Raw genomic sequence first — 12,701 nt, 5'->3', positions numbered from 1 at the left:
GAACAGAGAAGGGATGTTAGTCCTTCCTCCAGGTTCATCTGGGGAGCATCACACCCCCCCTCACATCTCCTGTGCACACTGTCTGTTGCTGGAGCATCATTCCTGCACCCCCACACCACTCTGTGTTGAGGACATCACAACCCCTGTGCCTGTGACCCCTCCACACTCCATATTGCACCACACTGAAAGCCCAGTCTGCTTACTAGCATGCCTTGCTAATAAAGAGATGTCGAATGTTAAATTCTAAAATTCAACTTTTTTCGAACATCTTCAATCCTGTTGACAATAAGTAAATCAAGAAAAATAATAGACTTTTCAAAAAAGTCAATTCTGAGACTGAGTTTCGGTTTCAGAGACGAAGTCCTCATCCTTTGGAGGGTGAGTTTGGCTGTTTTCAAGGTGGAGGCTCGCTGCTTGGTCTTCTTCACTTTTGGTTTCTCGCCTTGTCTGCCCCTGCCCTGCCTCCCATCCATCCTCCTCCATCCTGTGGTCGTTGGCTTCCTAACACCAATATTGGATCCTGCTTGAACACCTTAAGGGCCCATTTGCTGCTGTTCTCAGGATAAAGTCTTGAGTCCCCAGCACGGCACTCAAGGCCCTTCATAACTTGGTCGCTTGTGTATGGTAAGGTAGTGTGGGGTTTAGAGGAAACACAGTCCACACCAACATTCTCACTTCTGACACCAATTGCAGATTCAGGAGGTTTCCAAAACTATTCTCAATTCGTATAATTTTTTAGGATTTGCAGAACTCTTCTGCCTCATCTCAGTTAATTCCTCACTAAACTCTGCCTGAAATTATTGGGCTAACGGTCACTGTCTGTGCAGTAAATGATTTAACCTTGCCCAAAGAAAGGTCTGGCTTTTGTCCCCAGCTGCTGAGACACGGTGTGTAGGCCCATGGAATTTCCCTTCTAATAAGGATGTGTCTATTTACCTGAGGCCCAAGACGGGGTAATTTATAAAGGAAAGAAGTTTAATGGACTCATAGTTCCACATGGTTGGGGAGGCCTCACAATCATGGCAGAAGACAAAGGAAGAGGAAACGTACGTCTTACATGACAGCAGGCAAGAGAGAGTATGTGCAGGGGAGCTCCCCTTTATAAAACCCTCAGATTTCGTAAGAATGTCTTACATGATGCCAGGCAAGAGAGAGCATGTGCAGGGGACCTGCCCTTTATAAAACCATCAGATTTCGTGAGAATGTCTTACATGACAGCAGGCAAGAAAGAGCGTGTGTAGGGGAGCTCCCCTTTATAAAACCGTCAGATTTTGTGAGACTCATTCACTATCATGAGAACAACACAGGAAAAACCCACCCCCATGATTCAATTTCCTCCCACCAGGTGCCTCCCGAGACTCATGGGGATTATTACAATTCAAGATGAGATTTGGGTGGGGACACAGAGCCAAACCATATCATCTGGAAACTGTATTTGGAACCTGCCAGACTCTGCCCAGGTGCTTCTTCCCTTAGCTGATTGTGATATGCAGCAATTCCTCATGATAAGCTATAACAGCACCTTTCCCTGAGTTCTGCAAGTCCTTCTAAAAAATGATTGAAATTGAGAATGGTTTTGGAAACCTCCTGAATTTGCAATTGGTATCAGAAGTGAGAATGTTGGTCTGGACTGTGTTCCCTCTAAACCCCACACTACCTTACCATGTACAAAAATGCCACCACTGTTTCATTCCTGGTATTATTCTCTCTCTCTCTCTCTCTTTCTCTCTCTCTCTCTCTCTCTCTCTCTCTCTGTCTCTTTCTCTTCTTCTTCTCTCTCTCCTACCACTTGCTCTCTTCTCTATTCTTCAACTTCAAGCCGTAGCTAAACTACAGGGTGGAAAGAGCGCTGTTCTGACCTGGGAGTAGACAAATGAGAGGCAATGTCAAGTCTGAGTCATAAATGCTTTAAAACTTTGGTTTTCTCTTTGGTAATTAAAAAAAAAAAAAAAAAATGGCCCTGAGCAGTTGATTCTCAGTTGAGTGTCCTGTGTGTCAGCATTCTGAGTGAAGGGGCAGAGACCAGCCCAGGTCCTAAAGGGCAAGTCAGGACATGCCCAGTTGACCTTCCTGATTCCACATGGTCCCTTGAAACTGTAGCTGAGTTAAGGGTTAAAGTGAGGGAATACTTCCTCATGATCACAGAAAAGTTAATATTTTTTTGACAGGGTCTTGCTCTGTTGTCCTGCTGGAGTGCAGTGTCAAGATCATAGCTCACTGCAGCCTCAAACTCCTAGGTGCAAGCAATCCTCCTACCTCAGTCTCCCAAGTGGCTGGGACTACAGGCATGCACCGCCATGCCCAGGTAATTTTTTAAATTTATTGTAGAAATGGGGGTCTCGCTATGTTACCCAGGCTGGACTTGAACACCTGGCCTTAAGCACTCCTTCCACTTAAGCCTCCCAAAGTGCTGGGATTACAGGAACGAGCCATTAGTCGAGGCATGTCTGGCCAAAACTAGTTAATACTTTATTATCTTCCTTTCACATTCCCATTCACTCAAGATTAATTTAGATTTTAAAAAATTCTGCCTCATAATATGAAATCACTTAATGTCCTACTATTTCCTGCAAGTCAGTTCTGTTTTGTATTTTCAAAAGTGTTTCCCAAAGCCTTACAAAAATACAAAAAGACATGACACTTCTCCTTGTTTTATTGCTCCCTTTTGGCCAGGTCAAACCGCCCATTGCTTATCTAATGGGGGATACGGCCTTCACAAATGCCACCTGAAGAATGCTCAGAATGAAGCCAACTCAATGCCCAGGCCAAATACACTGTGTTTATGCAGATGCCCAATCCATGGATCAACAGCTCCTTCTTCACCACACCATCCTTCCTCCCAAGAGGAGAAGGCTAGAATCCGTATGTTGACTCTATCAAAATGCAGATACCACCATATGTCACCAAAGATGGCACTGCAGTTGCCCTTGGCCGAGTTCCTGGTGCTTGCTGGTGGCACATTTTCAAAGCACAGACATTTTCAAATCAACCACTGAGAAGTTTGATGAGCGGCTATGATGCCAACAGAAGATTCAAATGGCAATCAGGTGTTTGGGGCCAAAACTCAGTCCCTCGTAGCTCCTGTGGCTGAGACCATAGGCAATGCAAGTGCTCTGACAGCATCTGAACACACTTCCCTTTCAAAACCCGCGGCAGCCTTTCCATGCCTTGGCATGCAAATGAGTCAATGCTATATTTGGTAATGAGTGCCAGTCCTTTTTTGACAGGTTAATTAATATTCATTATTCAACAGAGAAGAAAATGCTGAGTTGTTTATCATTGGTTCATTAGTTTTAGCCAAATAAAGGATAAACATAATTACTCTCATAAACTACTGTGACAGAACCTAAAAATTATAGGGCTGAAAATGGATGCCTTCAGGAAAACCCTAAAAGAAATGAGACCCTTGGGTCTCAGCAGATGAGTGAGAAAAACAGTTCTAGTTTCTATTGGCATGTCCCAACTCCCTCTCTCACTGGACCTGGGCAAGATCATCCTCCAAAAATGACTCTGCTCTTGCATTTCCTGTTGCCTTTGTCTTCACTGATGATTTTTGCTGTCAGGTGTTGAGGCCTTGATACTGCTGTGTGGTGCATGTGCAGAAGTTAAGCCTTCTGTGGGGGCAAGTTCTCTGACTAAGCAAAAGGCTACACCTGACATCATGAAGCTTAGCATGGGTGGGTCTCCCTCTGAATTCTAGCTTCCTGACTGTGTTTCTTTATGCTAAAGATTTAGCAGGCTTCTCCTGCATTTTCCCTCCCATCCTGTCCTTTTCTCTAGTGTCAGTGCTTTCACCTTCAACAACTCAAGACTTTAGATTCTACTTCTTACGGAATCAAACTCAATCCTCTCTGTATTCACTGTTTGTGTCCCTCCCAAAGTCATGTGTTTAAACTCTAACCCCCATGTGACTATGTTTGGAGATGCAACCTATAAAAGGTCGTTAACGTTAAATGAGTTCATAAGGGTGGAATTAATCCAGTGGAATTAGTGTCCTTAAAAGAAGAGATGCCGGGGCTTGGGCAGTCTCTGCAGGTACACAAAGAAGAGGTCACATGAGCATGCAGTAAGAAGGTGACTGTATGTAAGCCAGGAACAGAGCCCTCACCTCTCTGCTGGCACCTGGATCTGAGACTTCCAGTCTCTAAAACTGAGACAATAAATTTCTGTTGTTAACCCATTTCCCATTTGCCCCAAGAATGCTGCACTGGCAGCCAGCTGCAATTTTTAATTTTTTTTTCTTTTTTTTTATTATTATACTTTAAGTTCTAGGGTACATGTGCATAACGTGCAGGTTTGTTACATATGTATACTTGTGCCATGTTGGTGTGCTGCACCCATCAACCGGTCAGCACCCATCAACTCGTCATTTACATCAGGTATAACTCCCAATGCAGTCCCTCCCCCCGCATGATAGGCCCCAGTGTGTGATGTTCCTCTTCCCGAGACCAAGAGATCTCATTGTTCAGTTCCCACCTATGAGTGAGAACATGCGGTGTTTGGTTTTCTGTTCTTGTGATAGTTTGCTGAGAATGATGGTTTCCAGCTGCATCCATGTCCCTACAAAGGACACAAACTCATCCATTTTTATGGCTGCATAGTATTCCATGGTGTATATGTGCCACATTTTCTTAATCCAGTCTGTCACTGATGGACATTTGGGTTGATTCCAAGACTTTGCTATTGTGAATAGTGCCACAGTAAACATACGTGTGCATGTGTCTTTATAGCAGCATGATTTATAATCCTTTGGGTATATACCCAGTAATGGGATGGCTGGGTCATATGGTACTTCTAGTTCTAGATCCTTGAGGAATCGCCATACTGTTTTCCATAATGGTTGAACTAGTTTACAGTCCCATCAACAGTGTAAAAGTGTTCCTATTTCTCCACATCCTCTCCAGCACCTGTTGTTTCCTGACTTTTTAATGATCGCCATTCTAACTGGTGTGGGATGGTATCTCATTGTGGTTTTGATTTGCATTTCTCTGATGGCCAGTGATGATGAGCATTTTTTCATGTGTCTATTGGCTGTATGCATGTCTTCTTTTGAGAAATGTCTGTTCATATCCTTTGCCCACTTTTTGATGGGGTTGTTTGTTTTTTTCTTGTAAATTTGAGTTCTTTGTAGGTTCTGGATATTAGCCCTTTGTCAGATGAGTAGATTGCAAAAATTTTCTCCCATTCTGTAGGTTGCCTGTTCACTCTGATGGTAGTTTCTTTTGCTGTGCAGAAGCTCTTTAGTTTAATTAGATCCCATTTGTCAATTTTGGCTTTTGTTGCCGTTGCTTTTGGTGTTTTAGACATGAAGTCCTTGCCCATGCCTATGTCCTGAATGGTATTACCTAGGTTTTCTTCTAGGGTTTTTATGGTATTAGGTCTAACATTTAAGTCTCTAATCCATCTTGAATTAATTTTCGCATAAGGAGTAAGGAAAGGATCCAGTTTCAGCTTTCTACTTACGGCTAGCCAATTTTCCCAGCACCATTTATTAAATAGGGAATCCTTTCCCCATTTCTTGTTTTTCTCAGGTTTGTCAAAGATCAGATGGCTGTAGATGTGTGGTAGTATTTCTGAGGATTCTGTTCTGTTTCATTGGTCTATATCTCTGTTTCGGTACCAGTACCATGCTGTTTTGGTTACTGTAGCCTTGTAGTATAGTTTGAAGTCAGGTAGCGTGATGCCTCCAGCTTTGTTCTTTTGGCTTAGGCTAAGTCACCCAACCTGTGGTGTTTTGCTATGGGCAGCCCAAGCCGACTAATAGATTAACATAGACTAGTAGGCTATCTGGAAACTATGGCAACATACACACACACACACCCCTTGTCATTTTCACTTCACTGCTCTGTCATTGTATTTTTAGGAAGTGTTGATGAGGATGATGGTGATGACAATGAGAATAAAAAGGAAACAAACATGTTTAGATCAGGTGTCAGGCACTTATTTTCCCCCCAAAGTGCTTGCACATTCATTACCTCATGTGGAGAGCCTGGGTCCGAGCAGCCATGGTTTCAATGAGAAAGTCAGGCTCTGAAATAAGAACTTCAATGAGCAAAACTGTCTTTATGTTAATAAAAGGAAAATAAAACTCAAAATCTGTAAACCTCTAGTGATCTTCTCCCTAGTGAATGTGGATGTAGTCAAATAAACAAGTCTGTGTGTTTCAGCTCCCTAAGGACAGAACGCACTTGCACGGCTGTATTTACTGTTTATATTTAGAATAATTGTTTTAAAGAAATAAAACAGTGCCAATCCAGTTTGTTGCAGGTGGGGTTTTCAGAGAGCAGTCACTGAGACCAAGTTTGGGATACTAGATGCTAAAGGAAGGGATGAGAGAGAGAGCAGAACTGGGCAGAGGGGGAAATGGAACCACCAGGCAGCTCAGCGGAGTACTAACCAGGAGCCCTGGAGCAAATCGCCCAGCAGTGGGTGGCCTCTGTCCCCCTACCTTGCTCAGTCCCTAGATGTGGCTGCCCTGGGAAGATGAGACCTGGAGCAGAGCAGTTTGGGTGCTGGGCCTGTCCCTGAAGGAGCTTCAGCCAGGGCCTGTCTGCCAACACATTTCCTACTGCTGGACAGCAAAGCCTTCCCAGAATGGAGCCTGGGTGATGCATCTCTGTGTCCACCCCAAGCCTGAAGCTCCCTTGGGACCCTGCCTGAGCTTTTCTGTTTCCAGATATGGCCACTATATTAGAGTAGGTTTGGATCCTTCTCATCAATGTTTTTATACTGGAACTATAAATTCCTGTATCCATACAAATGGTCCAGTTTAGTATGTTTTAGCCATAGAAAAATGTCGTCCATTGGCCTAGGCAAATAATTTATGACTCGGTCCTTAAAAACTAATGAAACAAAAACAAAAATGACAAGTGAGACCTAATTAAATTAAAGAGTTTCCACACAACAAAAGAAACTGTCAACAGGTCACAACCTACAGCATGGGAGAAAATATTTACAAATTATGCATCCATTGAAGAATAAATATCCAGAATCCATGAGGAACTTAAATCCATAAGAAGAAAACAAATAACTCCATTAAAAAGTGGGCAAAGAAAACAAACAACTCCCTTAAAAAGTGGGCAAAGAAAACAAATAACCCCATTAAAAAGTGGGCAAAGGACATGAACAGACACTTCTCAAAAGGAGATATTCAAGTGGCCAACAAATATATAAAGAAATGCTCAATATCACTAATCAAAGAGATGCAGATCAAAACCGTGAGATACCATCTGACACCTGTCAGAGTGACTAATATTAAAAAGTCACAAAATAGCGGATCTTGTCAACATTGCAGAGAAAAGGGAATGCTAACATACTGTTGGGGGGAACGCCTTATTAGTTCAGCCACTGTGTGAAGCAATTTAGAGATTTCTCAAGCAACAAAAAATAGAGTTACCATTCAACCCAACAATCCCATTTCTGGGTATATACCCAAAGGAAAGCAAATCATTCTACCAAAAAGTCACCTGCAATTGTAAGTTCATCACAACATAATTAACAATAGCAAAGACTTGGAATCAACCCACGTGCCCATCAACAGCAGATTAAATAAAGAAAATGTGGTACATATACACCATGGAATACTACACATCCATAAAAAAGAACGAAGTCAGCCAGGCGTGGTGGCTCATGCCTGTAATTCCAGCACTTTGGGAGACCGAGGCAGGTGGATCTCCTGAGGTTGGGAGTTCGAGACCAGCCTGAACAATGTGGAGAAACTCCATCTGTACTAAAAACACAAAATTAGCTGGGCATGGTGGCACATGCCTGTAATCCCAGCTACTCAGGAGGCTGGGGCAGGAGAATCGCTTGAACCCAGGAGGCAGAGTTTGCAGTGAACTGAGATTGCACTGTTGCACTCCAGCCTGGGCAACAAGAGTGAAACTCTGTCAAAAAAAAAGAAAGAGCAAAGTCATGTCATTTTCAGCAACGTGGATGCAGCTGGAGGCTATTATCCTAAGTGAATTAACACAGAAACAGAAAACTAAATACTACATGTTCTCACTTATAAGTAGAGCTAAACAATGGGACACACATGGACATAAAAATGGAAACTATAGACACTGGGAACTCCAAACAAGGGAAGAGGGAAAGGGCTGAAAAACTACCAGCTGGGTGCTATGTTAACTATATGGGTGACAGGTTTTCAACAGAAGCCCAATGTTCAGCATCATGCAATATACCCTTGTAACAGACCTGCACATGTAATCCCTGAATCTAAAATTAAAACAAGATGCTGTCATCATCATAATATATGATATATATATTATGTATGACATATACAATATATATATAGTTGATCCTTGAACAGTGGGGTTTGAACTACATGAGTCCCATTATAAGTAAATTTTCTTGTGCCTCTGCTGCCTCTGAGGCGGAGAGACCAACTCCTCCTCTTCCTCCTCTTCCTCAGCCTGCTCAGCATGAAGACAATGAGTATGAAAACCTTTATAATGGTCCACTTCCAGTTAATGAATAGTAAATATATGTTCTCTTTCTTATGATTTTCTTAATGTTTTTTCCCTAGCTCACTTTGAGAATACATAATACATGTATGCTACATGTGTTATACACATGTACGCTATATGTGTTAATTGATTGTTTATGTTATCAGTAAGGCTTCCAGTAAACAGTAGGCTATCAGTGGTTAAGTTCTGGGGGAGTCAGAAGTTATACATGGTTTTTGGCCAGGCATGGTGGCTCACGCCTGTAATTTCAACACTTTGGGAGGCCAATACTAGAGGATCGCTTGAGCCCAGAAGTTCAAGACCAACCTGAGCAACTCCTTCTCTCCAAAAAAAAAAGAAACAGCCTGGCATGGTGGTGCACATCTGTGCCCCCAGCTACTAGAGAGACCAGAAGTGGGAAGATCACTGCAGTCCTAGAGATGGAGGCTACAGTGAGCCGTGATCATGCCACTGCCCCTCCTGCCTGAATGACAGAGGCATCCTGTCTCGATTTAACACCAAAAAATTATACATGGATTTTCTTTTTCTTTTTTTTTTTTTTTTGAGACGGAGTCTCGCTCTGTCGCCCAGGCTGGAGTGCAGTGGCCGGATCTCAGCTCACTGCAAGCTCCGCCTCCCGGGTTTACGCCATTCTCCTGCCTCAGCCTCCCGAGTAGCTGGGACTACAGGCGCTCGCCACCTCGCCCGGCTAGTTTTTTTGTATTTTTAGTAGAGACGGGGTTTCACCGTGTTAGCCAGGATGGTCTCGATCTCCTGACCTTGTGATCCGCCCGTCTCGGCCTCCCAAAGTGCTGGGATTACAGGCTTGAGCCACCGCGCCCGGCCTTATACATGGATTTTCAACTGCACAGGGGATTGTCACCCCTAACCCTCACATTGTTTAACAGTCAACTGCATATACCATACATGTAAACTACACATATATCATATTTATTTATATATATTTTATTCTGAAGCTATATTTTTTAATTCAACATTTTGTTTAAAACGTTTACCTATTCTGATACATGACAATCTTACTCACTATGAATTGTTATTAACTAACATATTCTAAAAGATGTGAAAAATCGCATTGTGTTTGTATACTGTGATTTATTCCCTCATATCCTTTGCTGGTGTGTGAGCTGTTTCCTGGTTTACTCTTGTAAGCAAAGCTTCAGTGAACATCTGCCCTCCTGTGTCCGTGGTTTGAGGATTTCTCTAGGGCACCAGGACAAATGTCTTCCTTTGCTTTTCTACATTCCCCTTGAACGTGGTGTGGTATCTGCCCACAACTCATGCTCCATTATAAACACCAACTCATAATGTCTGGAATGATGCTTTCCTAGTTCCTTCCACCCTTAGTTCCTTCTTTCAAACTGCCAAGTGCTGGAAACCAATACTTGAAGATCTCAAGGCAGGCAGGTGGTTGCTATGAGCAGTGCTAAAGCCAGGGTTACCATTTAACTGGACTGTGTTCATAAACCTGTCTTTTTAGATCAAAAGTTTTTGCTGTAGAGATTCTTCTTTCAAAATGAAGAGACATAGTATAATACATATGCAGATGCGGTAAACAAAGAGCAAAGGAACAAAAACTCTAATCTTCTGTTTTTTAAAGCAATCAACATATCAATTGTTAAACTTAAAAAAATGAGGAAGTAAGCAAAACAAAAACAAAGCAAAGCCCTATGAGCAACGAAAGCAGATGTTTAGTCACTAAAACTGTATTTTCATCAGAGGAGGGTACCTTCCTATCTTCATCAAAATGTATTGAACTCGTCTTCTCACTTAGTCTCTCTCTGTGTGTGGTACAAATGCAGACACATTGGGTGAGTACTTAACTCTTAGAAATTCAATGATAGACAACCAACAAAAGTGGGGAGAGATAGAAATGAAAACTAGGCATCAAACACTCCCCAGGGGTGGAGTCTGTGGGCCAGTCATTCCAGGTAATCCGTGCACATGGCCCCAGCACGGGCCTGGGATGAGATCGGTGAGCATCTGCCCTCCTTCGCGAGGGGTGCAACCTGGTGTGTTGCTAAACCTCTTTGTAGTCTCCACCTTTTATCTGAAAACTAGGAATAATAACAGCATTTATTGCTTGGGATTATATGAGTAAGAACAGAGCCCTCAGGAGAGTGTCTCGCACGTATAACGTGCTAAATAAATGCTGCAGATGGAGAAGCCACAGTGGCCCTTGAATGCAGCCCTGTTTTAAAACAGTAATAACTGATGCTAATAATCATGACCTTGGTTCATTGAATAAAAGAAATAACACTCAGTATGTTCTCAGCATATGCAGAGTGAATAAAATGTAACTCGATGACAGCAAAAATATAGATAGGAATGTATGTAAGTATTACAATAGGAACAGCAGTATGGAAGCACTCATGACCTTAGCTTATTAAGAAAAAATAATGTTTATAATGTTCAGTGTTTTCTCAGAAAGAAAAATGGTTAATATAATATTTTGAATCATTTTTATTCCCAAATGCCATATGAAAATTTTACTCCAAATGCTAGATAAATTACATCAACTTTTTCCAAAACTGCATCCTACAATACCATAACAAGATTTCCATAGTAAAGGTATGTTTGCGATAATGTATGGTTGTTCAAGGCTGGCTTAAAGTGAGCTAAACAGGGATTTTCTCTTTTTGTAATGATGGAATTGGAAACTGGAGCCAATTTTTCTAGCTAAAAATAGAAAATCTGGGAAAATATTAACAGAAGAGTTTGAACTAACAATACAGTGATGGATTATGGAGAATAAAATTTAGGAAAGGAAATAAACCCATAGAAGTAAGGTTGGCATTTAGAATTCCTTTTTCACAAGTGGTGTCTACCCATTTGGAAGAGGTAGTTGAGGCATTAAGAAGCTGAACAGCATTGTTTACAGTCACAAGGGAATGGAGGAGCAAAAATCACAGTTGACAGCTCTGGAAAAACAGTTTCTCTACACTCATATAACATTTCTGACATCACATGTGTGGGGTTTTTTCCCTCACCAACAGATTCTCTGATACCAGCTAGGTGTCTGACAATTTAATTCATTTCTGACATTATCTACTTAGAGTTAGCCTCACATCCCATGAGTTAAATGCTCAGTCCCATAAAACTACCTCCTCACTTCAGATGTCAATTGCAAGTCCAGACCTTTCCTACCACTGACCAACCAGCTATAAAATGGGTGGCTCCCATGACTCCTTCTTAAGGTTTAATAATTTGCTAGCATAGCTTGCAGAAATCAGGGGAACAATTTATTTACATTTACTGGCTTATGATAAAGGATATAACTCAGGAACACTTCAGATGGAGGCAACACAGAGGGCAATGTATGGTATGGAGGGGGTGTATGTATGAAGCTTTCATGCTCTCTGTGGGCATGACACCCCCAAGCACCAACCCAGAAGCTTACCGAAATCTCCTTGTTCAAGAGTTTTTATAGAGCTTAATCTCCAGTACCCTCTTCCTTCCCAGAAGGTGATGGGTAGGGCTGAAAGTTTTAACCCTCTAATTACATGGTCTTTCTACTAACCAGCCCCATGTTGAGGCTATCTAGGGGTCGTATCATAAGTCACCTCATTAGCATAAACTTGGGTAATCCAAAGGAGCTCATCATGAAGAATAAGATATTTTTATCACTCAGGAAATTCCATGGGTTTTAAGAACTCTGTACTAGGAACCAGGGTCAAAAAAAAAAAAAAAAAATTCTTATTACAACCAGGCTCCACTCTGGGGAGCCCTTGGAAATCCATCTCCTTGGTATTGAGACCCTGTAGGACAATAGGCTATTAATAGCAGTAAGGCTGGCTTGTGAGTAAGTTATCTCTCTCAGGGACTAAGCCTTGCTTTTCATCATATTCAGATTCTAAAATTGGATTTTGTTAACCTCAATTACTAGTGTTCTGAACTGCTTACCAGAAGTAGTGTATACCTTTGTGGAGAAAATTAGCATCATCTAAGGCCAAAAATTATGTCTACAAAGTTTTGGGCCACAATTCTTAACTGTTAATAGTAATAATAAAAACCAAGTAGAGAAAAAGCCTGGACAACATTAAAATAAAAACCAATACAAACAACAGATATAAGAAATAGACCCACAAGGGAACCTGGAAAGGAAGTACCAGATACTGACCTATAACTGTAATTATTAGTTCAAGAAATAAAACAGCAAGATTGAGCATTTTTGACAAAGAAATGAAAACCATAAGAAAGAATTGAATGGAAACTTAAAAATACAATGATCAATAT

The sequence above is a fragment of the Macaca fascicularis genome, chromosome 1, assembly GCF_037993035.2.
Source record: "Macaca fascicularis isolate 582-1 chromosome 1, T2T-MFA8v1.1".
Classification (NCBI taxonomy): domain Eukaryota; kingdom Metazoa; phylum Chordata; class Mammalia; order Primates; family Cercopithecidae; genus Macaca; species Macaca fascicularis.
Note: the sequence above shows the minus strand (reverse complement) of the source record.